At 40.6% G+C, this 13,497-nt stretch overlaps 1 pseudogene; it reads right to left on the reverse strand.

Moving 5' to 3' along the window:
* Positions 1–10,141: 10,141 nt before the first annotated feature.
* LOC125516098 lies at positions 10,142–10,638 on the reverse strand (annotated as a pseudogene).
* Positions 10,639–13,497: the final 2,859 nt, after the last annotated feature.

Genomic DNA, 13,497 nt, shown 5'->3' on the forward strand with positions numbered 1-13,497 from the left:
ATAAATCACTACTATAAGTGTTGTATAAAACCAATTCATATTTTGTTCTTGCATTATATCTACTGTATTCCAACTTTTCTATGGCAAAAACTCATCAAAGAAAACCATAGAGCTATCAAAACAAGCAGACAACGCAAAGAAAACAGAACCTGTCAAAACAGAACAGTCTGGAGCAATCTGACTATTTCAAATAGTTCTGTAACTCCAACAATTCTGAAAAACTAGGACAACCTGAGAAATTAGTATATTGATCTACTTCAAAAGGAATGGGTATTTTATCGCTCTCTTGTTAAAATGAGAACTATTTTCATGAGCGCAAAAGTTTCTCTTTTTTCAGCAAGATCAAACAACTATCACCCAAGAAGATCCTTAGGGCTTTACTTGGCACAAACACTAATTAAAACACAAAAAACACAATCATAACAGTAGCATAATTGTGCTAACACTCAAAAACAGGAAGCAAAAAGAAAAAATAAATTGTATTCATTGGGTTGCCTCCCAACAAGCGCTATAGTTTTACACCCTTAGCTAGGCATAAAGCAAAGATCTAAGTTTTGTCATCCTTGTCTCGAGATCCATAAGATGCTCTCATGATTGATTCATATGGTGGCCTAATTCTTGTTCTAGGGAAGTGTTCCATACCCTTCCTCAAAGGAAATTGGAACTTAATATTGCCTTCTTTCATATCAATCACGGCACCGATAGTGCGTAAAAACGGTCTACCAAGAATAATTGGACAAGACGGATTGCAATCAATTTCAAGAACAATAAAATCTATGGGCACATAATTCCTATTTGCAAGAATAAGAACATCATTAATTCTTCCCATAGCTTTTTAATAGTAGAATCCGCCAAGTGCAAATTTAAAGAACATGATTCACGATCGGTAAGACCAAGCACATCGCATAAAGATTTCGTAATTGTGGAAACACTAGCACCCAAGTCACACAAAGCAAAACACTCATAATTTTTAATCTTGACTTTGATAGTAGGTTCCCATTCATCATGCAATTTTCTAGGAATTAAAACTTCTAATTCCATTTTTTCATAAAAAAGCTTTCATCATAGCATCAACAATATGTTTAGTAAAAGCTTTATTTTGTTCATAAGCATGGGGTGAATTTATCATGGATTGCAACAAAGAAATACAATCAATCAAAGAGCAAATATCATAATTAAAGTCTTTGTAATCCAATAGATTGGGCACATCACTAGCTAAAATTTTGACCTCTTCAAACCCACTTGTATCAATTTTCTCAACAAGATTTTCACCCTCCGAAATATCGGGACGCTTTATAGCTAAAGTTGACTCCTCTCTAGCCCCTTTCTCATCAATCTTAACTTTACTAAACAAGGAATCAATAGAAGAAACACCAATCATTTTAAGATCTTCATCACTTTTGTTCTCTAGTGAGATTGGTTTAGCAACCATTTGATTTACTAAAGTAGCTTGTGCATCGGATATTTTCCCTAACAAACTTTCAGCACAAGCATACCTAGATTGGAGATTGCAAACTTCTCTACTAATATCATCTAGTTGTTTTCTTATAGCATCAAGCACAACGGGGTGCTCCTTAAGTTCTTCGGTGAAATACTTATTATGCTCAAATTCTGTAGTCATATATTCCTTAGTACTTTTCTCAATTTCAAGCAAAATATTTGGGTAAGGAACATCGTAATGTTTTCTTTGAGGCATCATGACTACGCAAACAAGAACACACGCAAAAACAGATCTGGCAAGAAAACGGCGAACGAAAAAGAGAGGCGAATAAAACGGCAAATTTTGTGAAGTGGGGGAGAGGAAAATGATAGGAAAATGGCAAATAATTTAAATTGCGAGGAGAAGAGATTTGTGATTAGGAACCTGGTATATGTTGAAGATCCTCCCCGGCAACGGTGCCAGAAATTCCTTTTGATGTCGCTCGAAGCTACGTCGTTATTTCCCCAAAGAGGAAGGGATGATGCAATACAGCGGCGGTAGGTATTTCCCTCAGATATGACACCAAGGTTATCGAACCAGTAGGAGAACCAAGCAACACAACGTAAACAGCCCCTGCACACAAATAACAACCACTCGCAACCCGACGTGTCAAAGGGGTTGTCAATCCCTTTTGGGTAACGAAGCCAGAAATTGGTGCGCGGACGGGATAAAGTTGTAATAGATTGAATAAATAGATCACAAATAAAATAAAGTGCAGCAAAGCATTTTTGTATTTTTGGATTAATAGATCTGAAAATAAATGCAAATAAAAAGTAGATCGCAAAGGCAAATATATGAGAAAGAGACCCGGGGGCTGTAAGTTTCACTAGTGGCTTCTCTCTCGAATAGCAAACGGTGGGTAAACAAATTACTGTTGGTCAAGTGATAGAACTTCAAATAATCATGACGATATCCAGGCAATGATCATTACGTAGGCATCACGTCCAAGATTAGTAGACCGACTCCTACCTGCATCTACTACTATTACTCCTCACATCAACCGCTATCCAGCATGCATCTAGTGTATTAAGTTCATGGAGAAACGGAGTAATGCAATAAGAACAATGACATGATGTAGACAAGATCTATCTATGTAGAGATGGACCCCATCGTTCTATACTTAGTAGCAATGATACATACGTGTCGGTTCCCCTTCTGTCACTGGGATCAAGCACCGTAAGATCAAACCCACTACAAAGCACCTCTTCCCATTGCAAGATAAATAGATCAAGTTGGCCAAACAAAACCCAAATATCGGAGAAGAAATACAAGGCTATAAGAGATCATGCATAAAAGAGATCAAAGAAACTCAAATACTTTCATGGATATAAAAGGATAGATCTAATCATAAACTCAAAGTTCATCCGATCCCAACAAAAACCCCGCAAAAAGAGCTACATCATATGGATCTCCAAGAGACCATTGTATTGAGAATTCAGCGAGAGAGAGGAAGCCATTGATACGTCCATTTTGCATCATGTTTTTATATCGATATTTATTGCATTATGGGCTGTTACAACACATTATGTCACAATACTTATGCCTATTCTCTCTTATTTTACAAGGTTTACATAAAGAGGGAGAATGCCGACAGCTGGGATTCTTGGCTGGAAAAGGAGCAAATATTAGAGACCTATTGTCCACAGCTCGAAAAGTCCTGACACTTCACGGAAGTTATTTCCAGAATATATAAAAAATATTGAGCACAAGAAGTACCAGAGGGGGGCCACTCACCAGCCACGAGGGCGGGGGGCGCGCCCTACCCCCCTGTGTGCGCCCCCTGCCTCGTGGGCCCCCTGGTGCCCCTCCGATGCCCATCTTCTGCTATATGGAGTCTTTCGTTGAGGAAAAAATCATAAGCAAGCTTTTGGGACGAGACTCCACCGTCACGAGGCGGAACCTTGGCGGAACCAATCTAGGGCTCCGGTGGAGCTGTTCTGTCGGGGACACTTCCCTCCAGGAGGGGGAAATCATTGCCATCGTCATCACCAATGCTCCTCTCATCGGGAGGGGGCCAATCTCCATCAACATCTTCACCAGCACCATCTCCTCTCAAACCCTAGTTCATCTCTTGTATCAAATTCTTGTCTCTAAGTCTGGGGTTGGTACCTGTAGGTTGCTAGTAGTGTTGATTACTCCTTGTAGTTGATGCTAGTCGGTTTATTTGGTGGAAGATCATATGTTCAGATCCTATATGAATATTAATACCCCTCTGATTATGAACATGAATATGCTTTGTGAGTAGTTACGTTTGTTCCTGAGGACATGGGAGAAGTCTTGTTATTAGTAGTCATGTGAATTTGTTATTCGTTCGATATTTTGATGAGATGTATGTTGTCTCTCCTCTAGTGGTGTTATGTGAACGTCGACTACATGACACTTCACCATTATTTGGGCCTAGAGGAAGGCATTGGGAAGTAATAAGTAGATGATGGGTTGCTAGAGTGACAGAAGCTTAAACCCTAGTTTATGCGTTGCTTCGTAAGGGGCTCATTTGGATCCATATGTTTCATGCTATGGTTAGGTTTACCTTAATACTTCTTTTGTAGTTGCGGATGCTTGCAATAGGAGTTAATCATAAGTGGGATGCTTGTGCAAGTAAGGACAGCACCCAAGCACCGGTCCACCCACATATCAAATTATCAAAGTACCGAATGCGACTCATATGAACATGATGAAAACTAGCTTGACAATATTTCCCATGTGTCCTCAGGAGCGCTTTATTCTATATAAGAGTTTGTCCAGGCTTATCCTTTGCTACAAAAAGGGTTGGGCCACCTTTCTGCACTTTATATACTTTTGTTACTTGTTGCTCGTTACAAATTATCTTATCACCAAACTATCTATTACCTATAATTTCAGTGCTTGCAGAGAATACCTTGCTCAAAACCGCTTATCATTTCCTTCTGCTCCTCCTTGGGATCGACACTCTTACTTATCGAAAGGACTACGATAGATCCCCTATACTCGTGGGTCATAAAGACTCTTTTCTGGCGCCGTTGCCGGGGAGTGAAGCGCCTTTGGTAGGTGGAATTTGGTAAGGAAAAATTTATATAGTGTGCTGAAATTTACCATCACTTGTTACTATGGAAAGTAATCCTCTGAGGGGATTGTTCGGGGTATATTCACCCCGACCAGTAGAGCAAAGAGTTGCTCCTCAACCTACTGAATCTACTGAAAATGAAAACGTCTACTTTGAAATTCCTTCGGGTATGATAGAAAAACTGCTAGCTAATCCTTTTGTAGGAGATGGAACATTACATCCTGATGAGCACCTAATATATGTGGATGAAGTTTGTGGATTATTTAAGCTTGCAGGTATGCCCGATGATGTTATCAAGAAGAAGGTCATCCCTTTATCTTTGAAGGGAGATGCATTGACATGGTATAGGCTATGTGATGATATGGGATCATAGAACTACAAACGATTGAAATTGGAATTTCATCAGAAGATTTATCCTATGCATCTTGTTCATCCTGATCATAATTATATATATATATAATTTTTGGTCTTGCGAAGGAGAAAGCAGCGCTCAAGCTTGGGGGAGGCTTAAATCAATGTTATATTCATGCCCCAATCATGAGCTCTCAAGAGAAATGACTATCCAAAAAATTTATGCTCGGCTTTCTGATAACAATCGCACCATGCTCGATACTTCTTGTGTTGGCTCTTTTATGATGAAGACTATTGAATTCAAACAGGATTTATTGGAAAGAATTAAACGCAACTCTGAAGATTGGGATCTCGATGAAGGTAAGGAGTCAGGTATGACACCTAAGTTTGATTGTGTTAAATCTTTTATGGATACCGATGTTTTCCATAAATTTAGCACTAAATATGGACTTGACTCTGAGATAGTAGCTTCTTTCTGTGAATCTTTTGCTACTCATGTTGATCTCCCTAAGGAGAAGTGGTTTAAATATCATCCTCCCATAGAATTAAAAGTAGCTGCACCTATTAAAGTTGAAGAAAATACTACACTTATAATGATCCTATTATTCCTACTGCTTATGTTGAGAAACCACCTTTTCTCGTTAGGATAAAAGATCATGCTAAAGCTTCAACTGTGGTTCGTAAAAGCAATATTAGAACCTATACACCTCCTGAGAAAGTTAAAGTTGAACCCAATATGGCTATTGTTAAGGATCTCTTGGCTGATAATATTGATGGGCATGTTATTTATTTCTGTGATGAAACTTCTAGAATTGCTAAACCTTGTGCTAAAGATAAACATAGACGTGTGGTAGGCATGCATGTTATTTCTGTTAAAATAGGAGATCATTGTTATCATGGCTTGTGTGATATGGGTGCTAGTGCTAGTGTAATACCTATTGACTTATACAAAGAAATTATGCATGATATTGCACCTACTGAGTTAGAAGATATTGATGTCACAATTAAACTTGCCAATAGAGATACTATTTCACCAATTGGGATTGTTAGAGATGTTGAAGTATTGTGTGGGAAAACTAAATATCCTACTGATTTTCTTGTTCTTGGTTCCCCACAAGATAGCTTTTGTCCCATTATATTTGGTAGACCCTTCTTAAACACTGTTAGTGCTAGGATAGACAGCGAAAAGGATGTTGTTACTATTGGTTTAGGTGATATGTCTCATGAGTTCAACTTTTCTAAATTTCGTAGACAACACTGTGAAGAGGAATTGCCTAGTAAAGATGAAATTATTGGTCTTGCTTCTATTGACGTACCTCCTAGTGATCCTTTAGAACAATATTTGCTAGACCATGAAAATGATATGCTTATGAATGAAAGAAGGGAAATAGATGAAGTGTTCTTTAAACAGGGACCTATTATGAAACACAACTTGCCTGTTGAAATCTTAGGGGATCCTCCTCCACCCAAGGGTTATCCCGTGTTTGATCTTAAACCACTGCCTGATACTCTTAAATATGTTTATCTTGATGAAAAGAAGATATATCCTGTCATTATTAGTGCTAACTGATGACCCACAAGTATAGGGGATCTATCTAGTCCTTTCGATAAGTAAGAGTGTCGAACCCAACGAGGAGCAGAAGGAAATGATAAGCGGTTTTCAGCAAGGTATTCTCTGCAAGTACTAAAATAAGTGGTAACAGATAGTTTTGTGATAAGATAGATTGTAACAAGCAACAAGTAACAAAAGTAAATAAAGTGCATCAAGGTGGCCCAATCCTTTTGTAGCAAAGGACAAGCCGGAACAAACTCTTATAATAGGAAAAGTGCTCCCGAGGACACATGGGAATATCGTCAAGCTAGTTTTCATCACGTTCATATGATTTGCGTTCGATACTTTGATAATTTCATATGTGGGTGGACTGGTGCTTGGGTGTTGTTCTTACTTGAACAAGCATCCCACTTATGAGTAACCTCTATTGAAAGCATCCGCAACTACAACAAAAGTATTAAGGTAAACCTAACCATAGCATGAAACATATGGATCCAAATCAGCCCCTTACGAAGCAACGCATAAACTAGGGTTTAAGCTTCTGTCACTCTAGCAACCCATCATCTACTTATTACTTCCCAATGCCTTCCTCTAGGCCCAAATAATGGTGAAGTGTTATGTAGTCGACATTCACATAACACCACTAGAGGCTAGACAACATACATCTTATCAAAATATCAAACGAATACCAAATTCACATGACTACTCATAGCAAGACTTCTCCCTTGTCCTCAGGAACAAACGTAATTACTCACAAAGCATATTCATGTTCATAATCAGAGGGGTAATAATATGCATATAGGATCTGAACATATGATCTTCCACCAAATAAACCAACTAGCATTAACTACAAGGAGTAATCAAAACTACTAGCAACCTACTCGCACCAATCCCGGACTTTGAGACAAGAATTGGATACAAGAGATGAACTAGGGTTTAGAGATGAGATGGTGCTGGTGAAGATGTTGATGGAGATTGCCCTTTCCCGATGAGAGGACCGTTGGTGATGACGATGGTGATGATTTCCCCCTCCTAGAGGGAACTTTCCCCGGTAGAACAGCTCTGTCGGAGCGCTAGATTGGATCCGCCAAGGTTCCGCCTCGTGGCGGCGGGTCTCGTCCCGAAAAGTTCCTTCTTCTTTTTTGTCATCGAAAGACCTCATATAGGAGAAGATGGGCATCGGAGAGCCACCAAGGGGGCCACGAGGTAGGGGGCGTGCCCTAGGGGGGCGCCCCCCACCCTCGTGAGAAGGGTGTGGGCCCCCTGGCCTTCATCTTTGGCGTGGATTTTTCTTTATTTCTTTTAAGATGTTCCGTGGAGTTTCAGGACTTTTGGAGTCGCGCAGAATAGGTCTCTAATATTTTCTCCTTTTCCAGACCAGAATTCCAGCTGCCGGCATTCTCCCTCTTTATGTAAACCTTGTAAAATAAGAGAGAATAGCCATAAGTATTGTGACATAAAGTGAAATAACAGTCCATAATGCGATAAATATCGATATAAAAGCATGATGCAAAATGGACGTATCAACTCCCCCAAGCTTAGACCTCGCTTGTCCTCAAGCGAAAGACCGATAACAATAAATATGTCCTCATGTTTAGAGGTAGAGGCGTCGATAAAAATAAAATACAGACATGAAGGCATCATGATTATTCTCATAACAGCAACATATATAGATTTTGTCATATGATTACTTATGTTCAAATGATGATCTATTCACAATGCAAAAGTATAAATCATAAACCTTCATTACAAGAAATATGTCAACTTGTGACCACCACTATTGGTCACTGAATGGTCACAAATTTCCATTTCTGACATTTTCGTGACAAAAAACATAAGGTCAAAAGCTGGCCGTCATAAACTGACTATAGCGACCTTTCTTCTGGAATGGTCGAAGACGTTTATGACCAAAATACGTCTATTGTGGCATTTTGGTCACTAGCAACCTCCCCAGGCCACGTAGGCATCCAGCGTGGCAATCTGACGTGGCACAAGATTCAGCCCGGTCCAATTCGATTTTCTACATGGGCCTAGCCCAACAATTTGGCCTTTTTAATGTATTTTTTCCTGTGCTTTTATTAGCTACATGGGTCTGGCCCAACAATTCAGCCTTATTGATTTCTTTGTGTGGCCCTTTTAACAGCATATTTTCTTTTTGATCATGTATTTTTTTGGGCCATTTCTTTGCTGGGCCTCTCATGTTTTTCCCTCAAAAATAATTGTCCAATATAACTTGGGCCTAGCCCAGTTCCGAAAAAATTGATCCAATACAAAAGAAGTTATTATGCCACTGAGATTACAACACATCACACCACAAGCTATCTTGGGCAACGTGCAATGTTATTATATTACAACCATTCATTCCAGCAATACATATCTACGATATCTTTACATCCCAGGAACAGTAACCGCCAAACAAACTATTCTACAACAAAGAAAATTAAAACAAAAATTTAGATGCTAAGACATAACAGAAGTTCCTATTGTCCTCCTCCTTCCAACATTTGAAAACCTCATTCACCTGCAGTAGATCAATCATGAGTGAGAAACTATATAGCAGAAAAAATGTTTAAATGATGCAAAAATATCAATCATTACACATGGTATTCGGGTACAAATTCATTAGTCATTCCACATGGTATGGCAGGTACAGATTCATCAGCCATTAGAGTAGATAATAACATCACTGGCAACAATTAATACGGCTTGGATCAAGTCTCAAGCATAATAGAGTACAGATTAGTCCAGTTTATACTCCTCTTTTAGAGGTACAGATTATAGCTAATGGGAGCTGATGTCCAGGAGTATTTGCAAATGATACAACATCATGGAGTTGGATAACATGTTTAGCAGTACAGGTTATATAGTAAGCAAGCAATTTGGCAAGCTATGTTGCAAGATAATTGTTGTGTCACTAACAATCACCATGTAAGAATGCTTTGTTGTACTAATACATGCACATCAAGCGAGAGTGGTGTTCTATTCTTACCACATAGGCACAAGTGAGATGATGTCCGATTCGCCCTACTTCTCCACAAGACTCGACTAGGAGCACAAGAAAGTAGGCTGGTAACAAAATAACAAGCCACTCATAAAACTGTTATGCACTAGATAACTACAGAGAAGAAAGCAAAAGTAACCAGAATAGTAGAGGTGCGGTGATCAAGTATATAAACACTCCTAGCAGCTAATTATATAAGGGCATTGCTCATAATGAAGAGCAAAGTATTTTTATGGGGAGGAAAGGCTCCCAGCTTCACCACCCCCAGGATATGCATTCAAACAAGAATTTATTAGTGAAGAACAAAAAGAGCGGCTCCCCTGTTTTTTGCTGGAACTACAATAGCCTAGCTTAGCTTCAAACAAGAATAACGAATTTGTAAGACATGTATATCTGCCATAACCAAGCAAGCAGATTCAGTAGCTACTTAAACAGTTTAATAGTTGGACTCCGGAGACAATTCTTAGTGCTTCAAATCATTCAGTTATCTGAATTAACAGTACAGAAAAGAATTGAAGATCTCAATGACAGTAGTAATCGGAGGGATAAATCAACACTTGTTCTAAGGACAATAAGATGATTGGTGCCAGGCAGTGTGGGGTCTCATCAGTCACCAAGCTGAACATGAGTGCTTAAATTTGCCAACTAGGACTAACAAAAGTGCCAAACAGAGCTTTTCAGGCTACAATAGCAACATATTAAACTATCATGGACCTACCTAACTCTCAAAGCACTAATCCATCCCCAATTAGTTCGGATAAAAAAATCCCACATGGCTAAATGGGCATGCACCTCTCTGTAATTCTGCAGATAAACCTTGAGGGGCTCAATGTACTCCTGAAAGCCTAGCGTGGCCATCGCCCAGAGCAGGTCATCGATGTTGATGGTCTTGCACTTCTCCCTCTAGCACTTGTCGCTCGCCCTACAATACAGACAAGACAAAACGGCGACAGGTCAGCACCAGACCACACTTGATTCGGGCAGGCAAAACAGAGCGGCAGCGGTCAACAGAGGCACTCACTCGCTGGCGATGAAGCAATGAACTCCGAGATGCACTCCCGCACGGTCTCCTTGGCGTCCTTGGCGATCTTGCCATTGGCCAAGATGGCCTTCTTCATGATGCTGCTGATGTTGGCGATGGGCAGGAACCTGTCCTGCTCCCTGACGCTGCCGAAGCCGCCGCCCGGCGGGCTCGTCAGCGTGTCCGACATCCGGACGCCCTCCTACAGCCCACCAGCAACCCCGCCAGATCCATCAGCGTACTGGCGCACCAAACCCTAGACCCCGACTTCCGGAAGCGCGGGGAGAGAGGTGAGGGGAGAGGGAGGCGTACCTTATATAGACGGGCGTGTAGAGGGAGGGAGGGAAGGTGGTGGAGGGGAATGGAGGTGCGGTGAGGGCGGCGAGCGACGTCCCCGTGCTCCGCGAGCCTCCGCGGCGCCTTTCTGGCCACCGGAGGAGCTGAGGGCCGAATCCGCTGCGGTTGGCTCGCCTGCCCAAGCCCCGTCGGTGGAGAGCGCCTGCTCGATCCAGATCGAGGTCCTGATTGGCGTGGGGTTGCCTGCGAATCTTGGGGGCGGCTCTGGGCATGGGCTCGATCTTGGGTCGGCCTCAACCTCGTCTACGGCGAGGGTCGTCGATGGTGGCGGTGGCGGTGGGGTTGGGGGTGGTGGCAGATCGAGATCTGAGGGAAGGAGAAGGGGGTGGGGTTGGGGGCGTGGGCGGAGGAAGAAGAGCTGGGAGCGGGAGCGAGGTTCGGGTGCAGCGCGAGGGAAGGAGGGCGCCGCCGGTGACAGAAAGGAAGGAGGGCGCCGCCGGTGCCAGCGCGAGGGAAGGACGGCGTGGCGCGAGGGGTGAGGGAGAGGCCAATCTGGATCGGGGACAGAGAGAGGGAGGCGGCAGGTGAAAGGAAGGGACGAGAGGTGAGAGAGAGGTAGGGTTTGGTGCGGTGGGTTTTTTTCCTTTCTTTGCATGGACGGATGGATGGACGTTGGATTGCTAGCAATGGATGGTAGGATGTCTGCCATCTCATCGATCCGTGCCACAAACGGTTCCACCAATCACAATGTAGTACACACTTTGACGATTTTATAACCATCTAAATTGGTCGTAGTCAATTAAATAATATGCTAAATCATGTCACCTATTTTATAACATCATAGAATTAGAAAAAAAAAATAAGAACAATAGCATCGTGTCACAAGTGAGACTTGTTTTTCAGAAAAATAACAAACCTGGAATAATACAAATATCTTTAAAAATTGATCTCAAAAATGAGTTTTATTTGCAAAAAAACATTTTCAACCTTTGGAGTGTCGAAAATGGTATATCTTTTTGAAGCACCTACCAATATTTGTTGCAAAATGGCACCACTCTATTTTTCAATAATATTAGATAATATTTTAGGTACAATTGACCAAATGCTTGTGTCTCAATAGCTGTCTATCCACCTCTCGTCAATAATTGAGGAGGTTTTTCAAGTGCCCATTTTTCATTCTTCAAGTGTCCAAAAGGGGTTTTTTGTGAAGAACCTACCAAATAATTGTTGCGAAATTGGACCAAATCATTTTTCTAAAATGCTATGCCATATTTAATGCACAATTGACCAAATGGTTGGGTGTAAAGAGTTTTGATCCTCCTCTCGTGAAAAAGACAAATTTTCGCCGATTCAGCTGGAAGCGGGTCAAATTTGAACTATAGCTGCCTTATAGTCTGCTTTTTATTTTTTCCAAAAATCATTTCTAGGTACATAAGTTTCTATTAATCAGAGAAACACCAAAAAAATTGCAAGATTCAACCACTAGCTAGGAACGGTCATTCCCGCCGTTTTGACCGCATTTTGAAATGGGCATAAAAAATTCAAAAAAAATCAAAAAAATGGGAAACCTTCGCATTGTGTCATTATATGTGGCCAAGTTCCCAGGAAAAATAACAAACTTGTAATATGGCAATTATTTTAAAAAAGTGTTCTCAGAAACGAGCTATCACGTGTGAGATCAATGGCTTTCAAGCCAAATGATCAATCTTATGGCCACATTCATGGCATAGTTTGTTCAAATGATCTCATATTGTGCACAAGGGTGCATATTGGAATGACAAACAATATTGCCTAAGGAAGTTTTCATTTTCCTTGGACGGAAAAACCATTTTCAATTTTTCGAGTGCCCAAAAGGGGTTTTTTTGTGAAGGACCTCCCAAATAATTGTTGCAAAATTGGACCAACTCATTTTTCTAAAATATTAGGCCATATTTAATGCACAATTGACCAAATGGTTGGGTGTAAAAAGTTTTGATCCTCCTCTCGTGAAAAAGACAAATTTCCGTCGATTTAGTAGGAAGCGGGTCAAATTTGAACTGCAGCTGCATCATAGTTTGCTATTTATTTTTTACAAAAATGATTTCTAGGTACATAAGTACCTATTTAATCAGAGAAACACCAATAAAATTCCAAGATTCAACCACTAGCTAGGAACGGTCATTCCCGCCGTTTTAACCGCATTTTGAAACGGGCATAAAAAATTCAAAAAAATTCAAAAAATTGGGAAACCTTCGCATTGTGTCATTATATGTGGCCAAGTTTCCAGGAAAAATAACAAACTTGTAATACGGCAATTATTTCAAAAAAGTGTTCTCAGAAATGAGCTATCACGTGTGGAGATCAATGGCTTTCAAGCCAAATGATCAATCTTATGGCCACATCTATACCTATACTAATTAGAGACTCCCAAGAAATTCCCATGTTAATCAGTAATTAGGAGCCGTTAATCTGGTGGGCCCGAGTTATTATGGTGTAGATCAATCCTAGAAACTCCCATGTCACAAAAATTCCCTATTCCCACGTTAATCAGTAATTAGGAGCTGTTAATCTGGTGGGGCCGAGTTATTATGGTGTAGATCAATCCTAGAAACTCCCATGTCACAAAAATTCCCTAGAAAAAAATCTGGTGGGGCTGAGTTATTATGGTGTAAATAAATCCTAGAAACTCCCATGTTACAAAAATTCACGTTACAAAAATTGCCTAGAAAAAAAGGTGTAGATCAATCCTATAAACTCCCACCTCACAAAACTT

This window comes from Triticum urartu, chromosome 6 (assembly GCF_003073215.2).
Source record: "Triticum urartu cultivar G1812 chromosome 6, Tu2.1, whole genome shotgun sequence".
NCBI classification, from domain to species: Eukaryota; Viridiplantae; Streptophyta; class Magnoliopsida; order Poales; family Poaceae; genus Triticum; species Triticum urartu.